At 33.7% G+C, this 23,036-nt stretch overlaps 1 protein-coding gene across 1 annotated transcript in view; it reads right to left on the bottom strand.

Moving 5' to 3' along the window:
• TAFA5 (TAFA chemokine like family member 5) overlaps positions 1–23,036 on the bottom strand; it is a 673,456-nt gene that overhangs the window by 67,350 nt on the left and 583,070 nt on the right. The gene's annotated exons all lie outside the window — the stretch shown is intronic.

Below are 23,036 nucleotides of genomic sequence, written 5' to 3'. Positions count from 1 at the left end.
ATTACCTCATTTTGATAAGGGTCATAAGACATACTACTTATGATTATGCTAAATTCTAATCAGACAACACCTGTAATTTATAGCTTTGTTATCTTCTTGGAAACTAGGTACACAAAATGTTGTGCTTTCTCCCTAAAGTACATATTGAAACAATTAGAAATAGAGGCAAATGGTCCATGCCTTAGTATTTTATTTAGCTATTGGGTCATCTACTGTAAGTTGTTCATTGTTGTAGTCAGGAAAGTTTAATCAGCTATCTGTGACATATTTATTTTGCTTTGGGATCATCTCATTTGGTCCTTTCAATGAGATGGCCTACAATGAAGAGTCTAGGACTATTGGTAACCACTGAAAAATTTGACAGCTGTGACACCAATGCTTTACCTTACTTCTACATGAAACACAGGGCAACTCAAAAAAGACTATAATTTTTTTCTAGGTCTGGAACTAGAGAAGTAAAAAAAAAAAAAATCCTCTGCTCTTACAACTGCATTTATGTATCAGTTTCTTTTTACCAGAATAATTTCTGCAGCTTGAATGTCACTGCATAAGTGATCAGATAAATTATATTCCATCTATTTCTTTGAGAGTACTGGATTTATAATCCTTTATCTCTCAAATTCCACTAAGAATTCCTACCATATAGGAATCCACATGATTTTTCACAACAAATACTCAAAAAATCTTGTATAACCTACTGTGCCTAATGAGGAAGAGTCAATTTTTTTTGAGCAACCTCAGAACGACTTCAATTCTACCAACCTTAAAAGATAATTTTTACGTTTCTAAGCCAAAAGATTTAGATCAGCATTCATGTCACACAGAAACATTTTTCTAAGACATGTCTATATGCTTAAGTAATTTTACAGCCTTTATTTAGTTAGATTTCATACAGGTGTCTATCACGAAAAAGAAAATGCAGTTTTAAGTGTCAGGTAAAAATATATATTCAAGTTTCTATTTTTGTATCTTCATCTTTCAAGGGCAGTTCTGGTTTTGTTTTAGTGAGTTACTGGAAGTTGGCAATCTCCTTCACTTGTCAGCACCCAACTGACATTCATAATACAAACAACTCTTTTCCTGTCAAGAGGAAAAAAGAAGCAAGTCACCTTTGATTCTATGATAAAAATAAAACTTGCCACTCAACACTGGGAATGAAATTAAGCACTGTTAATTTCAACATGTATGTTTATTTATTTACATATTATAGAAGAGTGAAAGTATATTTCTTACAAAGTGAAATAAACATTATTTTGATTCAAGATCTTGTTGCCACAATAAAAAATGTTTTCAAGGGAAAGAACTTAGTTTAAACTTTGGTCATAAACATATTTTTCATTTATGTATATTTCTTTTGGTGTTGGTGGAGTTTTGTTCTTGTCTCTAACTAGGCCTTTCAGAATTAATAAAGGAGTGTCATGATCACACACTAAAATGTGTGTACTATAATCTTTCTACAATCACTACTGTGAATATTTTACTTCCACTGTGAGCAGAACTAAATAGCTACCCAAATATGCCAAACACAGAGATTTCAAAGTGAGATTAAATAAGCTTAATTATTTTCTGTTACCTACAGAAATCTGACTAAAATAAGTATGAAAAGAGGTACTCTTTTTTGATCAAGAATCAGACAAAGCAGAATTCGACTAGATTAATGCAAGTAATTTTTCCACTTTCAAAAAATATTTTCAAGGAAAGTTCCACTTGACACTTAAGGACAAGATACTGCAATCAGTAACATCCCAATTAACTCTCCTACTTACCAGTATATATCAAAGGTTTAGTAAATTTATTTCTAGAATTTTTTAAGTGGCAACAAACAGTTTACTTTTAGGGTCAGTGATCTGAGCAAGAGACAGAGGAGATAAGAATCATATTTAGAGGACTGTGAGTGATTTTCAAATTGAACTCAAACTTTATCTACCTGAGTTTAAATTTCCAAATTTGTGAAAGAGAGTTAGTGATATCACAAGAATTTTTTGTAGTGTAAAAACAAAAATTGATCATAATAACTTTTTTTTAGAGTATCAGAACAAGATATTAACTTCACCGTAATAATTTGATGGGGTTCCAAGGGCATATTAAATGTGACCCACATTCTCAAAAACAATTACTTTGGTCTTGGGGAAGGAGTGCAGGACTTTAATTTTGAACAAAAACTTAACTTCTCTCCATTGCCTAGTCCCATGAGGATTCACCCAGAACCCATATGATATGGAATTTTTGCTAATGGTCTGGATTATAACAAGTATAACCTAGATATTATATTCACTACAAAAGCTTCTGAGCTAATCTAGCCCATACAGTCAAAAGAAAAAAGAAAGAAAAAGAAAACAAGCTTAGAGTTTCTTGATAAAAATATTCTCTTAAATATTCTCTTTGGAGCAGAAGCAAAATATATTTAATAGTGACATGTACAACTGCAAAAAGTGGGCAGCAGTAATTGACATTTGGACTCATGACTGGAAGAGTTGTCTGCAAAGAAATTTTACAGAAAACAGTCAGTCTTCTACTGGATCACAAGCTAAGTCAACAGTCATGTGAAAAAAGAAAGCACCATAATGGGTTATATAAATGAGCAAATAGAAGCCACAGAACAGGAGGCGCATCTTTGATAAACATACCTCAAACAAGACCCCTCTGGAGTACAGTACTCAGCCTGGACCAACTTTGCAGTGCAACTACACTACCATCTTTTGAACAGAAGACTTAGACTTCAGCCTTTTACAGGATAGAATAGCTTATGTTTGACTTGCAGGTGTTGATTCAAGGGACAGAAAAGAAGATCTTAATGCAGGGAATCTTCTGCTTGTTTTTCTCTTTCCCAAATCTATCTTTATTCCACACTGATAAACAAATATGTTAGAAAAAAATTCCATAACATATCTGTCGTGCAAGATAATTTTCCTAACATGATTTTAAAATATAGCTCCTGTGGTAATCAGAAGCTAGTCTTATTCTCTTCTTGTACTCAGATATTACTAGGAAAGAAATCTGCAAACCCCCGACACATTTCAAATCTTCTCTCAGTTTTCTCTGCCTCTAAGATTGCTTTCTTAGTGCTTCTAGGTCTACAGGATAAATCCTATTTCTCCATAGCAAGCCTTTCTACTCTACCCAGTTAGGGATGGTTTACAGCCGAGGATACACTGAATCATTGCAGTTCTTTCCAAAGAAGATTAACAAATGTTAACAAGCCTGTCTCCCAGGTTGTTCTTGGATGATTTGATTATAAAATACTGTGTTATTTTGCCACCAAATCCTAAAAATAATACTAGGCAGTACTAAAAGCTCAGGAGAGTAAGTTTGTATTTCATATATGTCAATCGGTAAAAGCCAGAAGTGTGTGCTTGAGATGAGGAATTGTGATGATTGCTTGCAGATGAGATGGACTTACTAATGGTTGTTGGAAGTTCAAATTAATAGATTAAAAGAAAATAGGTGATTAGGAAGAAAAAAAAGAGAGAACAGATTTCTCTCAGTATAAATACAAAATAGCCACCTCAAAAGTAACATAAATACCGGATCAACATAAACACCTGCAACTGTTCTTTCATATATGTTATTTGTTCATGCTCCTTAGAACTGAGGAATGGATTGATTTGCAAATTAAAGTAAAAGAAATTGCTATTTTTAATATTGTAGTGATTATCAAGCCTTGTAACTCCTTATCTTATTTCAACATTCATACAGGGATCATGGAAATCAGCCCCACCAGACATCTGAATTGCAAGTGACTGTTGCACACAGGTCTACGGTGCAAGGATAATCATGATAGATGTAGGACAATGCCACTAAATATTGCTGTGACACAAGTGATTGTTTTCTATTTTATTGAGGACTCAGGGAACATTAAGACACTCTGTTTGTCTTTTGAACACATATCAAAAGCAAAAAGGTGGTTGGCAACTTCACCAGTCACGTCATTTTGAAATATCATGGCCACATTCCTTCACTCCATCCTCCTCACCTTCACATCTCTACTCCTGAAACTCCTGGTGAGAAAACACTGTAGAAAGAAAGCTCTATGAATACAAGCCTATATGGCCAGATCTATTCCAATGGACCAGGCACTTTTTGCCGGAAAATTTGTGAGACTTCCCACTGGCTTCTCATAGATGTGTGTTGCGCCTCTCATGTGACCATCTAAACATATTGGCCTCCTTTCCCCACTGTGGAAATAAATTAACCTCTCTTTCCTGTCTGTACTGTAAGCTCATTCACTCTTTGAGCTGTCTTTGGCTGATTTAATATATGCTCCATTTTCCCTTCTGCTCTGTCATTGAACTTGCAGAAAAAATACGGTATGTTGCTAACAGGACTGGCAGCCTCTTCCTGGATGCCCCTGATGATCAGTACTGTGCACATAATCCCCTGCCAAAAATTTTTTGTCAGTCTAATATTTTTTGGAGTTCAAGTATATCTTATTGCTAGATACTCAATAAAATCTATGTCTTTCTAGTCTTGTAAGCAGAATGCTGTAATGGAGGAGTTCTCTAATTGGGAGGGGAAAGCTTGCTTTCAATGCATGTGATACAATTACTTTGTCTCTGCAGACATGTGCATTATATAATATTCCCCTTGCCTCTACTATTATAGACTTCTCTTTTACTTACCACTTTGCATTAATAGAATGAATGCATATTTCATGCTAACCAATAGACATCTTTATACATAGCATCACATCTAGAGATTTTTGCCTCAAGACGTGCTTAAACAAGAAGTAATTACTTTACAATATCAGGAAGAAAATTTCTTCAATGCAAATTCTGTAAATAAATTTTTCAGCTACTGGCTTCTCTCAGGAAGTAATAGAAAACATCTAACAATGTCATCTGGGAAATTAATACATCTGTAAAAACTGTAGAGTGAGCTGATATATGGTTCTAGCATTAACATGCACAGATGATTTCTCTCCCAGTATAGAACCTTTGTATTGTTTCTGTTGCACTGCTTGTTCCTATCATAAATCACAGAAGAGGTGTCTCTTGGTTTGAAATTTGAATAAATAGGGATAAAAATTATCTCTTTTTTTGGAAAGTTCAGTAGTATCTCTTCCCTAACTTAGGGAAAAATATGTGCAATAATTATGAATTTACTTTATCGACAACTAAATCAGATTTGATTTCTGATAGCTAGCACTATTCCATATTCAAGGCCAAAAGCGGATAAACCTATTTCTATAATTTTACATCCAGATACCCTTTTAAACCAAACACATTTCTAAAAGAAATTCCACCACTGTGGTCCCAATTCTCTAAATACTGAGACAAATTTTCCCATACTGCATAATGCATGCACAGACACACTTTCAGTGTATATCACAGGAGAGATTATGGAGTGGAAAAATTAAGCACCCTCCAGAAAAAAACATAGGGCATATAATTGATGGGTACTTAGTTTTACAAATCCTTTCAACATATCAAAACTTTCAACATATAAAAAAAAAAAGTATAAGGCTTTTTTTTTTTTTTGGTAGGGGGGTGAGCTTAAGATTAAAAAATGCTTGCAAAACTGATGGTTATGGGTAAAAATGTGTTTTCTTATGATTTTTCAGGTATTAACCTATAATTTTGCAAGTATTCTGTTGTGATTTTAAGCCCAGCTGGAGATGAAGCACCACACAGCTTCTCATTAACTCTTCCTCTCTGCTCCTGTGGAATGGGGAGAAAAATCAAAGTAAAAATTGAATGTTGAGATAAGAAAAATTTAATAATTAAAAATATAGTAAAATACAATCATAATAATAAATTTAAAAAAAAATAATAGTAGTAGTAGTAGTAGTAGTAGAAAGGAAAAAAGAAATATTGATGCACAATGCCACTGCTCACCATGCACTGTCAGATTCCAGGTCCACCTTCCTGAACCCAGATTGGCCCCTTCCTCTGGGTAACTCTGCCCCAGTTTATACACTGGGCATGATGTTCTATGTCTCTATGTTCTGTCTTTGGTCAGTTTGAGTTACCTGTCCCAGCTGTGCTCCCACTCAGTTTCTTTTGCATACCTCTTTACTGGCAGAGCATGAGACAAGGAAAGGAATGATCCTTGACTTAGGAAAAACATAACTCAAAAAACCCCCAAAATATCACTCTGTTATCAACACTATTCTAATTCCAAATCCAACACTGTAACAAGTACTGAGAAGAAATGAACTCTACCCTAGCTGAAACCATGACATAGTCTTAGTTTTCTTTGTAATGATGTGTTATTCATCTTAGCTGGATCAATGCTGTAAAACTACCTACCCTAAGTAACTTTAACCACTCCTTGATAGAGTGAGAGAAATTCAGCATTGATGAAAGTTGGTGCAATTCCAATGACTTATCTTGATTTATGCCCACTTGTACTTGAGAGGAATTTGGTCAACTCGCTTATACATGGGTTGAATAAATGACTTTATCACATCAAGCTTTGGAAATAAAAGCATTTTGCTAATATAAGTCTGATTTTGTGAATGCTTACAGTTATGTGTATGATTCAGTAAAGCTGGTTTTGTGGATAAACTGGTACAACAGCTATAAATCATTCAAAAGGAAACAAAATAAAAATGAAAAGCCAAGAAAACAAAATCATACTTTATCTCACATCTTTAAAAGCTGTCTGTAGTCTTGGAAATGTAAAGCTCTGATGAATGCTTTATGGCATGATCCATATCAGCAATCACTCCTCATCCATGAATATTTATGTTTTATTTCAGTGGAATGCTCTGAGAACTTCTTTCCAGTTTCTCAGCCTCAATAGAAATGTATGTGTTCCTTCACATTAATTTGATCCTAAGCAAGAAAATAATATCATTAATAGTAATTATAAAACCTTAACATGAGCTGTGTCTTTTTCCTTTCTTTTCCTCAAGCTGCTCAACTTAATGAAAGGTAAAGAAGAGCTTTATACCAAACAAGTAGAACAGTGCTGTTGTATTACTTTTTCAATTTTATTTTTCATAATACCTTGTATACTCTAGTTAAAACAGAAAACGGAAGTGAATGAAAACAACCCGCTATCACAGGTCTCACACAAATGTGGAGAAGTTGCAGGCTTTTGTTGTTTTTATAACATCATCTGAAATCACTATATTAATAAAGCGACATGTTATCTGTAAATCTTATAGAAGAATCATTTAGGACTTGGTCAGGCTTGATGTGAAATAGAGATCATCACAAGTGAACTCATTTACTCAGGGCCCTCAAATGCATATATTGAATGAACGATTCCAAACACACTATTGATGGGAAAATGTCTGTTTATTTCATTTTTCCCTATCAAGAAAAAAGATTGAGACCTGGATAGATCTTTCTGTTCCACCTTTCAATGACTAGTTAAATGGTTTTAATGCCTAATCGTCATGAAAAATTGCCTATCTTTCTGTCAGTAATGGTACACACATTGCACATTAATCCAGAAACAAAACTTATGCCTACTAATGTACTTCTCCCAGTAACTGCTCAATTAACTCATATCAGTGATGTAAAGTATGGGGCTTATTAGAAGCTCTCCAGAGTCAATTCTCCAAAGTCTTGAAGTTCAGCTGCTTGAAAGGAACAAAAGGAGTTCATTGTCATTGAAATCACAATGAAATAAGAAATATTAATTAGTGTATTTTACAAAATTACTTGTTTACAGATTCCTGCTTTGGGTTCTTTCTTATATGCTTTGTAATAATTTGCATCGCAAATTTCAATTTGTAATGGAGACATACCAGTGAAATATTGACTAATATGATCAACCTAATGAATTTTCCCCTAATTCTCTGCTGGTACTTAAAGTGTATCTTTTATCCTTCACTAGCCCTTACAGTAAGATCATAACCTGTGTCCAATATTTTTACTCTGTCTTATTTCATCATTTTACTTCTGACCAACTTTTCCTGTTAACCGATAATCCTGCTTTCAGTATTTTGGAGACACAGTCACAGATGCACAAAGGACTTTGGAGAGAAAAAAAATAATGCTCTCGTTTGGGATCTCTGATAAGACAGATTGGCAAGAGTAGTGTTCACGTAGTATTTATGCATCTTGGAAACTGTAGGATCAGAGATGCCTAGAGACCTCAATGATCTAAGAAATGTCCTACCAGTAGATAGGGCAGACATTGTTGAAGCAATTGAGGCTTTAAAATTTCTTGCTTAGACCATATAGAGATACATGTTAGAAAAAGAATAAAGATATCAGAGAAACTCAAAACACAAAGCAAGTTGTGCGAGCTGATCCCAATATATAGTTTATTCAGACCTAGGAAGTTCTATCACATTAGGAACTTGATACATATTTTGAGAAGGCAGTTAAAAGTGGTTACCATCCAAAGCTTTGAGGATTGGAAGTAGATTTCTTCAGTTAGTAATTTAAGTCTTCAATGTATTTAGCTCCCCCTTTTTTTCAGCTGGAATTTCCATGCAATAATCCCAAATACAGACACTGTCTATGCAAGCAGAAACACTTCAGTGCATACCTAGTGAATTAGGCATCTTTATCAAAGATCTGCACATGCAAGACATTTCATGAACATTTAATAAACATATATGTCAATCGTATGCTTCTCAATGACATCAAGTTTTCTAGGTCTGTGTGGTATAGTGCATATGCACAAACTTTTGCTTGAAACTACCTCAGGTTCGTAAGCCATACTCCTGCAAGAATCCTGAGCATGATTTTAAAACAATACCTCCAAGCACCTTCAGATGATCAAATCTTACACTCTTCATGGCTTCTGTAATTGTACTGGAGTTGAATGTCATGAAAATATGAAGCCTGGAAGAATGGAAACTTTGTGGTGCTTGATATATGGCTGAAAGAAATTCACATTTTCAGTTGACTACTGCACAGAAAAGCTTAACTTTGTGGTAGAAAAATAAAGTAAGAAAGGATGAAGGAAAGAAACCGTAACAGATGGTTAATATGGGAGAGGTAGAAAGAATCAGATGGGAAAGAATTAATTTTACCTCAGATCAAAAAATAAGTCCAAACGTTTATATAAAGCCGAAAAATAGCACTTTTCAGGCTATGGATTTATTTTCTTCAGCAGTTCCAAAATAGATACATTTTTCAAGTACTAAAGGGCATTGGTAAAAATTATTTCAGCTTCCAAAGCAGTCTTCTTTAGATTATCATGAATAAAGAAAATGTTTCTAGCAATAAAGGCCTGATTAAAATCAGATTTAAGTCAGATTAAAATGAAATATATGTGAAATTATAACTCGCTATAATCTGAATTAATAAATACAAGAGAAGTGGTAAAAAAGTAAGCCTCTTTCAGGCACTTTCACTGTATATGTCTATATAAACAAGAAGAGCTTTTTATAAAAATGTCACAAGTGCAACATCTTCCTCTTAAATATAGCATGTCAAATGGAAAAATATTTTAAATATAAAACTGTTTAATTTTTTTTTCAGAAAATAATGCCTGAGAGAAAATACCAGGTAAAAAACTAATTACTGAGTACTCAGAAATATAAATATTTGAGTGGGCATGGGGAAAATTGCTGCATAATTTCTAGCAAGCACTCTTTTTCTCATTTGTTTCAGAAATAGTTTGAATGAAGGCACCAGGCATTATATGAGGAAACCAATCTTGTCTTCTTCACCTTTTCTAAGATTAAGAAGGCTTAAGCTTATTTGTAGATCTGCAACTGTCAGATAACCTTGAACAAACTATTTGTCATTTTCTTCTTCAGGTTTTTCCCTTAATAAAATGGAGGAGATCATAATGACCTTCTAGTACCTTATATTCTACATACCTTATGTAGAATATTCAGTCTTACAACAGCTGCTTCTTCATTGTAATTAAATGCCAGGTAGATTCTCTTTTATCAAGAAGTGTTGTGGGGTAACTTTCAATTGAGAAGGGCAATATGACTTCAGTGCCAGACAGAAAATATTTACTGCTGACTCAAGCAAACCAGGCTTTAAATGACACCTTAATAAAAGATCAGAATTTCAGATCTGTCATAGAACTGTGTGGTTATATGCTGGGACAGTGCTTGATATAATTTCACCATCACTTTTCCAAAACCTGACCAATTAAACAAGACATCTGACTGTTTGGAAATATTGTCCCATTTCATGAATGGCTACTATTCTGGGATTTATCCATAGAGAATTCTAAAAGCAGGACTTGAATGCTCAAACATCCAGCCAATATTTATTAAAGAACACAATCCTGGTGCATCATCAATTGTCTTTTTATGATTTTGTTTATAATAGCTTTACAAATCTTGAAAGGAGCTGCTAAAGAGACATGTTTATGAAGAGTGAGGGACCAGTAGGTCCGACAGTATTTATCATATCCATGGTGAGAATGCCAGCCTGAGACCACGCTACGACCCAAGGAGACAAGGAGGCCAAGTCAGTGATGCTGCATCAGTGCCGGGCACACAAGGACATAGGGCAAGGACCTGAGCTTAAATGAAGCAGTGGAGCAAGGGGACAGAGACCCCAGATTAACCTCCCACAGTGCTTTCTTGCTTATATATTTGCCTATGAGTTTTCACAACAGACTCAGCCCAGGTAACACAAATATTGAAAAACATTTCAGCAAACTGAACCTACCATACATTTATCACAGGTCAGCTGTTGAGCTATGGGGTGGGTGAGCAGTAGTGAAGTGGGTTAAAAAGGGACTGAACAGTTGTGCCCAGATGATCATTGGCATCATTTCTAGTGCATGACCAGTAACTAGTGGTGTGTTTCATGGGTCAACAGTGACTCAGGAGTCAATACACGACACAGAAATTTTTGTCTGAACATCAGAAAATGCTTTTATTTTTTTTATTGTGAGAGTGACTGGCATAGGTTGTACAGTGAGGTTGTGGAGTAGATGGTTTAAATAATATTTCCATTTAATTTGGTGCATCAAGTCTCCTTGCAGATTGCAGATAAGAATGAGTGTTGAATGAACATGGCTCTTTCCTCCACTAGGCCCCAAAATTTGACAAGACATCTAAAAGGATTTATGATTGCTCATGTACTCTAAGTTAGACACAGAGTTCTAGTAGATGTAGAAATACTAATGAGATATCCTCAAGGGATCAAAACAACAAAAAACTTCACTGGAAACTTCAGAAAATCAGAGAACTGTGAAAAAAGTTTAGAGCAGCATTCAGTTAGTATAAAACATTTCTCAAAGCACTAACTTAACCCATTCAACTCAACAAACTCTAAGCCTGTTTCATTTTAAGTTACTCAAAAATTCCAAGAATAGGGAATTAGGAGAAGAGGAAAGACAAAGACAGAAAATATATGGAAAAGAACAAACATTGCTACTTTTCCTGGTTCCAGTGCTGTTCAGCTGGTAGATATTTCAGGTGAGGGTAGAGTCAATACATGTGGTTGTTGCATGTTCCACTTTAAATACTTCTTGGCCTTCCCCCAGGTGGCACTTCAGGTTATTTGGCCTCTCAGGAGCTGGGTTAGAGGCCCCAGGGGCAGGTGTAGGGTACCAGCTGAGCTTTGCCAGGGTTTGGCAGCCCCTGCCACGCTGGGACCCTGGCTGTGAGGGGTGTGGTGTACAGAGCAGCTCATCTCTTCACCAGGGCAAGGCCTGAACTTCCCTTACCCTACACACATGCATCTGAAATGTGGTGAGCCAACAGCCCCTCCAGTGTCACACACCTACAAATATTTCCTTACATATTCCCACATATATTCACTTTCAGTGAAGGTGAACTGAAGCTAGTATTGTGCGTAGGTGAATTGGACTTACGACTGTGCATGGTGTCACACTTTGATTCTGCAGGGGAAGAATTTAGTAAGCAAAAAGTTATTCTCTGAGATATCAGTTTAAAAAAGTCCCTTTAGTAGATGTTTTCTGTAAATAGTGAAGCAAGCAAATATTCATAAACTTTACATTTATTCTTGCATCAGATTTTTTTTTTTTAATCTCATATGGTGCATACATACTTTAGTAAAGACTGAAGTATGTCTTCCCTATACTGGTTGTTGATAACATTTGCTGATGGTTGGCCCAGTCTCAATCACACTATCTTGGTTTTCAATAAAGTATTCAGGGAGTGCAATTACTATTCAGATTTAGTAAGAATGAGTTATTATAAGGTTGATAGTATCTAGTAAGTACAAGTACTTCCCCTGAAATGAATGTTAAGCATAATGGTGACATATTTCTTAACATAGATGGCAGTAAGCCAGTTATTAAAGCATAACAATTTACATCTAAGTCAGCTGAGGCATGTAACTGAGCAAAAGCTGCTAGCCTATAATATAAAAAATTAAGTGATTATTTTACTTCATGAAACAATTTGCTCACTTGACATGGCATAACTTTCTGCTTCTTGCTGCTTCTTCTGTTTCTTACAACCCTTCCAATTTAACCCTCCTTTTAAAAATAATACTTACAGACTAAAAATTAATAACATGATAGGCACTGGTAATACAAAGGACTTGACACATATACCTCCTCTGTTCTTACCTATGGGAGGATATAATTCTTACCCTCTGCTTTCCAAGGAAAATAGTCATATGTCAATCTAATTTATACAACCAAATAGATTAATTGTGAGCCATTTTTTTCAGTTATACAGATCAGTTTAGTGTTAGAGGACATAATATCTTTAAATGTTAGAGTTCAAGACTGTAATGAAAAGTAATAAAATCTGAATATTGTGTCAAGTGTCAATAACCTCAGCATCTGAATACATTTTGTCCTTTGTTGCAAAAGATTCAGCACAAAAACACCTCGGTTGAATACAATCAGCTGATGTAAAATACTTAAATGGCAACACAGAACGTCTTGCAATAATTCATATGACTTATCTTCAGCTTTTTCATTTCACTTAAGCAGCTTGAATTTGGACTTTCCTTGTGAGTTGGATCCTTACAATGTTCAGACAAATTTCATCAGGTAAACTGGAAAAAATGCATTTGCTTGCATGTCATCTTCTGTCAAGAAATGGCAAGGAATTTAATTTCACCATGATGTCAACTTTTCTTCGCTCTTTCTGATCAATGTCCAAGGCTATGACAAGTGCCTTATCCAAGTTCAGAAATAAACACAGAAATAAAATAGAACCTTTTATCTGAAACTTTCAGCACTTGAAAGAGTTATTAGAAAGGGAAATAGTAATTATGTGTTTTCTTTTTCAATTCCTACAAAAGATATTGTATACAAAAGGTTTTGCACTAAAGAGACCATCACAATGACCAAATTATAATTCTGTCATGAGTCTGAGTTTACATATTTGGTTAAATTTATGAACACACTGGAAAACAAGCACAGAGAGACATCAAGGAGAACCTCAATTTTTCTTTATCCATAGTCACTTGAATTAATAATATTTTTAATTCAAAAACTGAAGATAATGTATATTTTGCACTATATATGGAACTTTGGCATGATCATGTGTAGCTGTCGTTGACATTAGAACTATAGTAGTAATAAGATTACACTATTATAGCATTGGCATGTTTTTCTTTCACAAAGAAATCTTGACTGGGTGGATCTGGAAGATGTTTGAATTTCACCGGTTTTTATGCACTTGTACTAATTACATTATTGATATGATTATGCAACAGATTAACATACTTAGGATGGATTAGATGAGCTGTAAAACATCAGTAGTCTGTGCAGGGATGCTGAGTTTAGCTCATACAGGATTGTACAGGTGATCAAAGAAGACGTAACAAACATGATATGTTCAGAACATGCTGAATTCCCTGTATATTCTCTATAGAATGCATACAGACTTCCTTGTGTCTGTGAAATCCCTGTCTTCACATTAAATGAACACATACATTTTTGAGTTAAATCTATGATAGTTTCAGAATGAAACACTAAAGCAGGATGTGAATTGTATGTATTTTTCTCCACTAGCTATGGATACAGGAACAGGGTGTTTTCCTAGCAGTACTACACCATAAAAACTACTGCAGTCATTCAAAATGTATGATTTCAGCAGACAAGACAAAATTCTCAGAAAGGCATTCTACTCTGTCCTATTGTCTCTTGCAACAGTCTCTGAGATTTTTTTAGAAGAACCTGCTCTGCTACTGAATCTGACAAGAACAAGGTTGCCACAACTTGTTTAGGTGGTAAAATAAAAGGTGTATAGTGGTTTTTAATTGTGCTGTCATCTTTTATGTCAGAACTGGAAGTGCCTCCCTATTCCTGGGTATGAGCAAATCAGAAAACAAATAGGACACTTACACTTGTCTTTAAATGATGTGGAGTCTCAGTCTTCATTGATTAAATATTCAAGGTGATGAAAACAGCATTCCTGTATTCTTGTGGCAAGTAACACAAAGCCAGGTTGCTCTTTTTAAGATTTTGTTTATTAATTTCACCAAAATTTCTATCAAAGTCAAAACCTAAAAAGGAAAGTCTTACAAGGTGAACCTGATAAATAAAAAAATTGGAAATGTTGCTTACATTAACATCAATTATGGCATGATTTGTGAACAATCTAACCAGTTTGGGAAAAAATCATAAATGCATAAAAACCTTATATTATCACAACACAGAGAGGAAAAATATGTTCTCTCTGTCTCTTCTGCTATATTTTTCCTTTTATATGCCAGAATTTATACTTGTTTGTTTTGCTGCTTGCTTTTTGATAATTCAGATACACTTTTATTTCATTTTTGGGAAAAAAACAAGGATACCATGGCGACAAGAATCCTTATTGAACGTGAGATAGGCAGATAGGAACAAAAGGGCAAAATTGTTTAGACTGCAATAGTAGTGAAAGACAACTGAGTAGTTCTGTTCAAAATTTTGTTAACTCATTGACAAATGCTGTTTAGACATGATTACAATTAGCTACTCAGCCACTATAAAAACCTTCTATACCTATCTTACACATGGGATCTAGAAAAAACACAGCAGAGACCCTTGAACTGTCCGTCTACCTTATGCCATTCAGTAAAACTAAACCTCTAATTGTGTTCTCTTTAAAAGTCATCAATCTAGGTAGGAAAAAAAAGCTCTCTCCATCTGGTATTCCATAATATAAGCATGAAATGAAAATAAAAATAAACATTTTAAAATATCCCAAAGATACACAATTTATCTGCCCAGACCCCAAATCTGCACTGACCTCACCAGAGGATTCATCAGGATCCTGTGTCCTTTGTTATCTTCATCTCACAGCCATAGATATAGAGCTGTTTTCTGTAAATACCTATTTTATGCTTTCTATTGGTGTAAGTTTGCATGCAAATTCAACATCTTGTCATTTAATTATAAGAACTAGGGTAATAAGTGTGAAGACAAATATTTCACAGGCCTAATCAGGAATTATCCTTTTAAATCACTATTATCTGTTGAGAAATATGCACAGCAATCAATAGCAGGCCAAGCCATCTAAAAGGTAATTAGAACTGTGCAGATGAAAGCATGCCCATTTTGGATGCTGACATTATGTCAAAGATGTCCATTCAGAAAATTATATTGGATTTTCCACAGAGATTATTTGACTTCTTTTGATGCTGGGCAAAATATAGCGTTCTTTACGATACTTCATAACTTTTATAAAAAAATTTGAACATTTCCTTATTCAGAAATTTTGATATGAATTTTTTTTCTGTTAGTAATAGTAACACGGTTTATCATAAAAAGAAATATGCTACTAAGAGAAAGAAATAATAAACATAAAAACTGATTTACTACAATACTGTGACTTTTTTTCAGTGCTGCAAAATAAGCACAATTATATATGCAAAATATTTTTTCCAACAATTCCAATATTTATTTTCAGAATTATATAATGAATCCATTAATATAAAATAATAAATCAAATTTAAATATAACATTGAGCAGTAATGAAGTGAATTTTATGACTTAAAAAAGTAACAGAAGAGGAGGTAGAAATGTTATGGAAGTTTAGAAATACTTTGTATTCCAAGTACTTTATGTTTATGCATCTTTCTAGATAATATAATTTGATGTATGGGTTTGTTTCCTTCCAGGACTTTCTAGTAATCATTTTCTCTCACACACACACTTTTTCCTGCCCCTTCTGATTCAACTGGAGAGGAATGGTTAAAGTTCTCTGGGGAACCTTCAATTTCACTCCTTCATCTGTCAAGAGAGCACAAATTAATTGAAGAATTCACATTATCTCTTTGGGGCTAGGCATTCTTTTTCCATTCACCACTCCTCTTCCCACTTGGCCTTGTGTGAACTGAGCATTGAAATGAACTTTTTCATTTGAGGTTTAGGATTCTTTTAATGGGCTTTGTTTTTAGGGTTTAGTTTTTCTTTGTTTTATTTTGGTTTTCCCCAAAAATAAGGATAAAAGACAACTCAAAATCTTATCAAACCGTGTTTGGTAGGATTTATTCTATAATACATAATCTCAGCCATTCTTAAATGCAGTTTATATCTACCATGATTTGCAGAAATATTTTTCATTAATATTTAAAAACAAATAAAGGGAAGAAAATAAATATTTGCATATAACTTCTCTAGGATAATGAATAATGAAAGAAGAAAACCAGAAAAATTTCAGAAGACAAACAGTACACTAATAAAGAATAACTGAGACAAAAAAAATTAGTGTAGCATTTAATTGCTTCTCTGATAAATGTATAGATAAATGAGCCTTTCAGAAAAAAAAAATGAATATAAATTCTAGTTAATATACTTAATTTTAAAATATTTTCTCTTATATATTGATCCCAACTTAAGAAACTTGAAGGAAAATACACTGATTTGACTATACAAAAGTATTGTGTTGAAAGTCTTCCCAGATCTTGGGCTAAAAAAGGCTGTTAATAGAATTCTGTGTTTCAATTTAGAATCAAATTTTTAGAAGAAAATTAAGAACTATACACCAGCAAAAAAATTTTGTAGGAATATCAATGAGCCAGACAAATTAAGCAAAGATTTTTAAGGGAAACTATAAATATCAAGGAAATTTTTCTTTCAGTAGGTCAGGTTGCAAACATCTTAAATATTACAGTGTTCAGTAACGCAATGTTTACATAATGGTGAAGATCTGTACAATGCATGCCTTGGCAGTAACTACATGATTAGTAGGCTAATTATCTTGTGAAAAAAAATCAAACAAAATCAAGAAATTAAACAACAGGCAAAGCTCATGTTAAAACTTGCTCTGATAACTGCTGATGTTCTGATATAACGTGGTATACATTAAAAATGTAAATATTTATAGTGATAAAAAATGTATAAAAATGTTAACATATCAAGGGGGTTCCAATACTTAAATACTTTATTTCCTGATAGTATAGGTTGATCTGTTTTTTAAAAGTTTTTGTTTCATGTAAATCTAGAGGAGACAGAAGTTCAAAACATAAAATTTGAGTTAGGTGTATTAAAAAAGAAAAATTCTTGCAGAAATTGCCATAAGACTTTGTTTCATATAATGCAGCCCCTTTCTCTGTAAAAAGTCACAAAAGAAAGCTTCAGGATCATGAACATTTATTTATTCCTTTCTAAATAAAAATATTAATGAAAGTTATAGAACATTTTTGCAGTCTTGGGGGCTGACAACATTTACTGGTGAAACTACTTTGGTTTTGGTTTAGAATGTATATTTTTCAAGATAATTCTACTAAGAATTGCTTATTTTGCAAGAGAGAGCATTTTGGGTAAGACTAAAGGTAATAGTAATAGAAAGACAAGTGAAATCTTTGAAAGTAAAGAAGGTAGATCAGAAAGGCACCTAAAACACTGAAAAAACAAGAATCTTCTAAAAATGAATCCTGTAGTCTGAAATGTTCCTTATAAATTCTACTGGACAACTTAGTGGCTTAGAATTAGTTTCTAGCTTCACTGGATCAAAATAAAACCTTCACCACCAAGCCACAGGTGATCGAATTGTTTCCTGCAAGTATTACCAATTCTTCTGAGAATAAATATACCCATTTATTCACATCCACAGGCACACACAACAAGTAAAGCTAACCCTTGTTCTATTTCCCTTACATAGATCTTATTTGCTGTAAAGCAGGAAAGAGAACGAGGTTGAAAATTGATAAAAGCAACAATGAAATTCTATCAAATCATTTCTGGACTCTCAGCAAAAGCTATCAAATACTAATCCTACAGGATGTGTTTCTACATCAGATTACAACACCTTGAATTTGGATGTTTTGTTCTCAGATAATATCTAAATGAAACAGATTTCAAAAAGCTAATGTGCATTTCATAAAATACTGGTTTAAGCAACACCATTCTTAAAAATTAGACAAAACAGCAGAGATAGATTATCCTGCACACAGTTCAAAAAATGTTCCATATTATTTCATTTGCAAGTTAGCATTTACTCTGTAATATATATAAAAATATTTAAAAAATATCTGTCTTTCAATGGTTTGGATAGTAAGATGAAAGCACAAATCAGGCAGACAATGCCCATCTAGAAATCCAGTTTTGGTTTATATTTTGTCATTACCCACAGATTTTGCTGAAGAAGAAATATTGAGTTATTCTGGAATCTTTAGTGGTATTCCCCATGATATGTACTCTCAAGTGCCATATGTATGAGTATTAGGGATATCCACATCCGTGAGTTAGCGATACTTATTTCCATTTCTTAGCTTTTATGAGCTCTGACCTAATCAAGGAGTACCAGAGTTGAGTTGTGTGCTGGGAGAAAGAAATTTACAAGTATGTAAGTAAGTAAATAAATAAATATTCTTAATGTTTTACATCAGCTGTCTGATAATTTAATGGAAAAATCCCTCATTTTCAATCTGTGAGAAACAGAAAGTTATCACTATCTCTTCATTTCACAAACAATTTGTTTATTTATAGTCCTCTGTTACATTTTTGTTTTGCTGAAAGAGTCTCAGTAAAATAAATTATTATAAAAAAGATCTTTCAGCCACGTTTTCAAATATTCAGCTGTGGTTATATCTAGCTGAATGGTAAAGTGCAAGAAAGTAAAAGTACTTGCAAAAGCACTTGCAAAATACAACAATATCAAAAACCACAAAAGGATGAGTGATATATTTTTCCTTTTGCCATGTTGAATTCTCTCATTATTGAATTATTCAGTTTTCCGCTATTGTCTTTTTCCATCTGACTGTTTTAATTCCCTTTTTCTAAAGAAAATACAATTATGAGTCTATAGTTTTAGAGATCACTTCCTAAGTTCTTGTTAAATAAGGTATTCCAATCCTGAAAATTTTCCTGATTAACTGTGAGGAATTTCTATTTCCCCTTTTTTCAAATCAGGTAAAGTCTGAGGGAAATCTGAAGTGTGAGTCTCATGTTACATGCTTATTTTGTTGCATATTTTGCTTTCTTCATTGACATTTAACTTTGGTTTGAACTGACCTCTGATCTTGAGTTATTGCACTGCCAAGCACCAACAAACACTAAGTCATGTGATATATGTTTCTTTTTCCAGATTTATCTTGGATCCAAATAATCTGCATACAAATTATTTAAATGGTCCCGCTTTCAAAGACATTCTGGTATTAGCATCTTGTCTTGAAAAACTATTGCACATGTAAAAACCAGGAAAAATATAGAAATAGAGGAGGAAAATCAGATGCATCCTGGGATAATGGAATTAAGATTTTATGCTGCAAGGAAGTTTTGCTGTAATCCAAAATGACATCAAATTTGCTTGACTGAGAGCATAAGAGAAAGAAGGGACCTATTTTTAAAAGGCATAGCACAAAGGAGCAGGATTTGCTAAAAGAATATTTAAATTGCAACCTTTTGTACAATAATTTTGAGCTTCTTTTAAGTGTTAGGGTTTTTTTTGGTTTGGTGTTTTTTTTTTTTTTTGGTTTGTTTTGTTTTTTTTTTGTTAAGCAACATGACATTTGGCAAAAATCTAGTTTCTGTTACTTTTCAACTGGTCACTTTACAGAAAGGATGAATCAATTCTACTTCAGGACAAATAAGGTTCTGTAACATTCCAGACCCTTTAAGAAATTTAACTATAGGATATTTTTGACAGAACAACTATTAGCTGACGTTATGATATTGAATCGGGTGTTTCAAGACAGGTTTGTTAAGTGTCATATCACACATCAGACACAGTAATTCCATTCAGTGACAGATGGAAAAGTAAGTAAAATACCATATGATATTGGGTGAGTTCAGAAAAAAATAACAGTTATTGTAAACAATTGTTTTCAAAATTCTGTGTATCACATGCATTGTTTTAATGTTTCAAAGTTGCTTTGATCTTTGCTTATATGTGGTGTGTAGCAATGTTTATTTCTGAAAAAAAAAGAAAACACTATTTTTGAAGCTAACACTTTCTTTGGTTTAAGGATACTTTATTTTTGTAAAGAACAGATTGAATATTGTCAAGAGTGTACTGTTGTTCACAGCTTTGCTATTATTCATTCTCTGAACCTATTTTGACATCCTTTTCTATTTGATTGTCTTGGTTGAAAATTACATGTTTTAAAATGTGAGCTCATTTTGGAATTGTTCTTTTGCAAGACATTAAAGAAATTAAATTCAAAAATGACAGTAAATTACAAAAATTCAATATAAAACAGATCTTTCAGCCATGTTTTCAAATATTCAGCTGTGGTTATATCTAACTGAATGGTAGAGTGCATGAAAAGTCTAGGTCTTTAACCTGAGGAAAAACCTTTCAATTCAGACAAATCAGATTTGATTCCAAGAAAATAATTTAGAAATTCTAGTTGTTCACAGTAACCTTCTACTCTTTCAGTATAAATCTGGTGATATAGGAAGTACATCTCTACTAGAGTAGAGACAAGACACTTTAGAGCATGGAGCTCTGTCCTTACAGTTACAATGCAGCTAATAAGCTTGCTACACCTCACAAAAACAATTTCTCTAGATATGTGCTCATAAGATTATCTTTAAGTGAAGAGACATCTACAGTTGCTGAGGCACAAAATCATCTGTGGCACATAATGGTACAAACTTGGAGCCATTCCATTTTATTCTGTGCTATTCCATGTCTCTATAGATGCAGAAATTGCCCTTGCTGTATGGAATGCTTTGGTAGAAAATAAGAAAAATCCATTTTGTATAGCTAGTGTCAGTTAGGGAGAATGGAGAAAATTCAATATATGGCAAGTGGGATGACAAATGGAAAAAACTGACATAGGCTAAGAAATTTAGAATTGCATAGTTCAGAGAAAAAGGCACTGAGAGATAAAAGAAATATATTATGTTTATTGTTTAAGGCGTGTTTAGACAGAATAAAGTGTGTTTTATTTTGAAACACAATCAGCACTTCTGAGGTGGCAATAATGATATTTAAACTTACACACTTCTACCACTAACTGCAGAGATGACAATTTCATGGCTCACTTCATGCCCAGTCGTGATTTGTTGTTTAATTTGGTGGTCAGCTGTAGGATGGGATGTGTCTGAGGATTGTTTCAGATTGCAGGGAAATAGTTATTTAAGCCAGAAATAGACTATAGTTATAAACTGCTCTAGTATAAATGGAGAGCTAAGTTGAACCAAAACTCCAAAACTAAATTTAAGTAAAACAAGGTTGAAAGGACTCAGAAACAGGTGCCTCCAGGAAAAATAATCTGGGGGAGGAAAGTAGAAAACTTTTGGGTGAAAGCAGAAAGCTAAGCATTACAGGTGTGAAAATACTTTGCATGAAAACAAAATGAGAAGTGTGGAGAAAGATTTGAGAGGTTTGTGAGAGGGTTATGAATGGCAAATGGGAGGTCTCCATAGTCAAAATTTTTTCTTATGACTGTAATGTATCCTGACACTCTAGACAGGAGAAGTGAGTTGAAGGTAATAACTTTCTAACACTGTGAAAATTACACACAAATTGTAAACTGTAGATTATGGAGATTAATGACAGTGAAAAGAATACTGAAGAACTATATTTTTCACCTTCAAATTTGATGAAAATAGTGATTAGGAATAGTAGATATATAAATATGCAGAGGTAAAAAGGAGAAGAACAATTAAGAGATTAAATGACAGATGAAGGTGAGAAAGTTTATGTTTTCATTATTATTCTTAATAAGTTTAGTTTTTTATGAAAATAAATGTGTATGTGAGAAACTAGAAGTGAATAAAAGAAGAGAAAAAGGCCATATGAATAGGCTGTGTTGAGGAGAGGGTTTCAAGTAAGGCAGGGGAGGGAAAGTAAAGCATATTCAGTACAAAAAGTTGCTTAGACATTCTGTGTCAGCAACTGAAGAAACATCTGGACAGAAGAAGAAGATTCTGTCTCTGGACAGAAACATCTGTACGAAGAAGACAAAACTTGTGTCAGCAAACAGAGCAAGAAGATATAAGAATTGTGGAAGCCTACCAGAATTTTATGTTGGATGACAGCCAGTATTTTCTGTGCCCTTGGAAAATGACAACTATGGCCTATGACTCAGTGAGTTACCTAGCTAGAAATTCAATGAGTGAATCAAATCCTGACATACCTGACATAATACAGGAATAACACATTAAATGAAGACATCATGAGCACTTCTGACAATTAGGAATAGGGGCATGATAATAGTTACATTACAACAGCACAGTTTAACAAATTAACATAGCAATGTAATTATATTGCACATAAAGTAGAAAGGAGCAACAAAGACTGAGATAAGGCAAGATTTTTTTTCTAAATTTAGATTTGGAACTACATTGAATAGTATTACACAAGGAATGCAACTCTTTTTATAGCTCAGGCCATGTTTAGATATTTTTGCCTGCTATAACATTCAACTATATAGGCATTCAAATACACAATTTAAAACACAGTTGATGTGTTGGGGTGAAAATTACAGAGATTCACAGCTGGGATGAAAATCATGAGAAACTAGTAAGATTTACTTCCCCCAGGCATACTATTAGTACTGCCAATGTAAAAACTTAATCAGAAATTAAAAAGGTCTTAGTTGTCACCAAAGCATCACCCTCCTCTTCACAGGAGACACATGGAATCTACTTTTGCAACCAGATATCATTCTCAGAACACTTACTAATGATAGCGATTATTTTCTGTTTCTCACAATGACTGTATGAAATAGTGATGATGACAAGAAAGATAAAAGCAACCCTTGTTAGTGAGAGGATTGAGACATGCCATCTGGAGTTATAATAACTATAGATTGTGGGGTTTTTTTTCTTTTGAGGTGTTAACTAAA

Source organism: Taeniopygia guttata, chromosome 1A (genome assembly GCF_048771995.1).
Source record: "Taeniopygia guttata chromosome 1A, bTaeGut7.mat, whole genome shotgun sequence".
In the NCBI taxonomy this organism is placed as follows: domain Eukaryota; kingdom Metazoa; phylum Chordata; class Aves; order Passeriformes; family Estrildidae; genus Taeniopygia; species Taeniopygia guttata.
The sequence above is the reverse complement of the archived record's forward strand: the minus strand, read 5'-3'. Positions and strand labels throughout refer to the sequence as shown.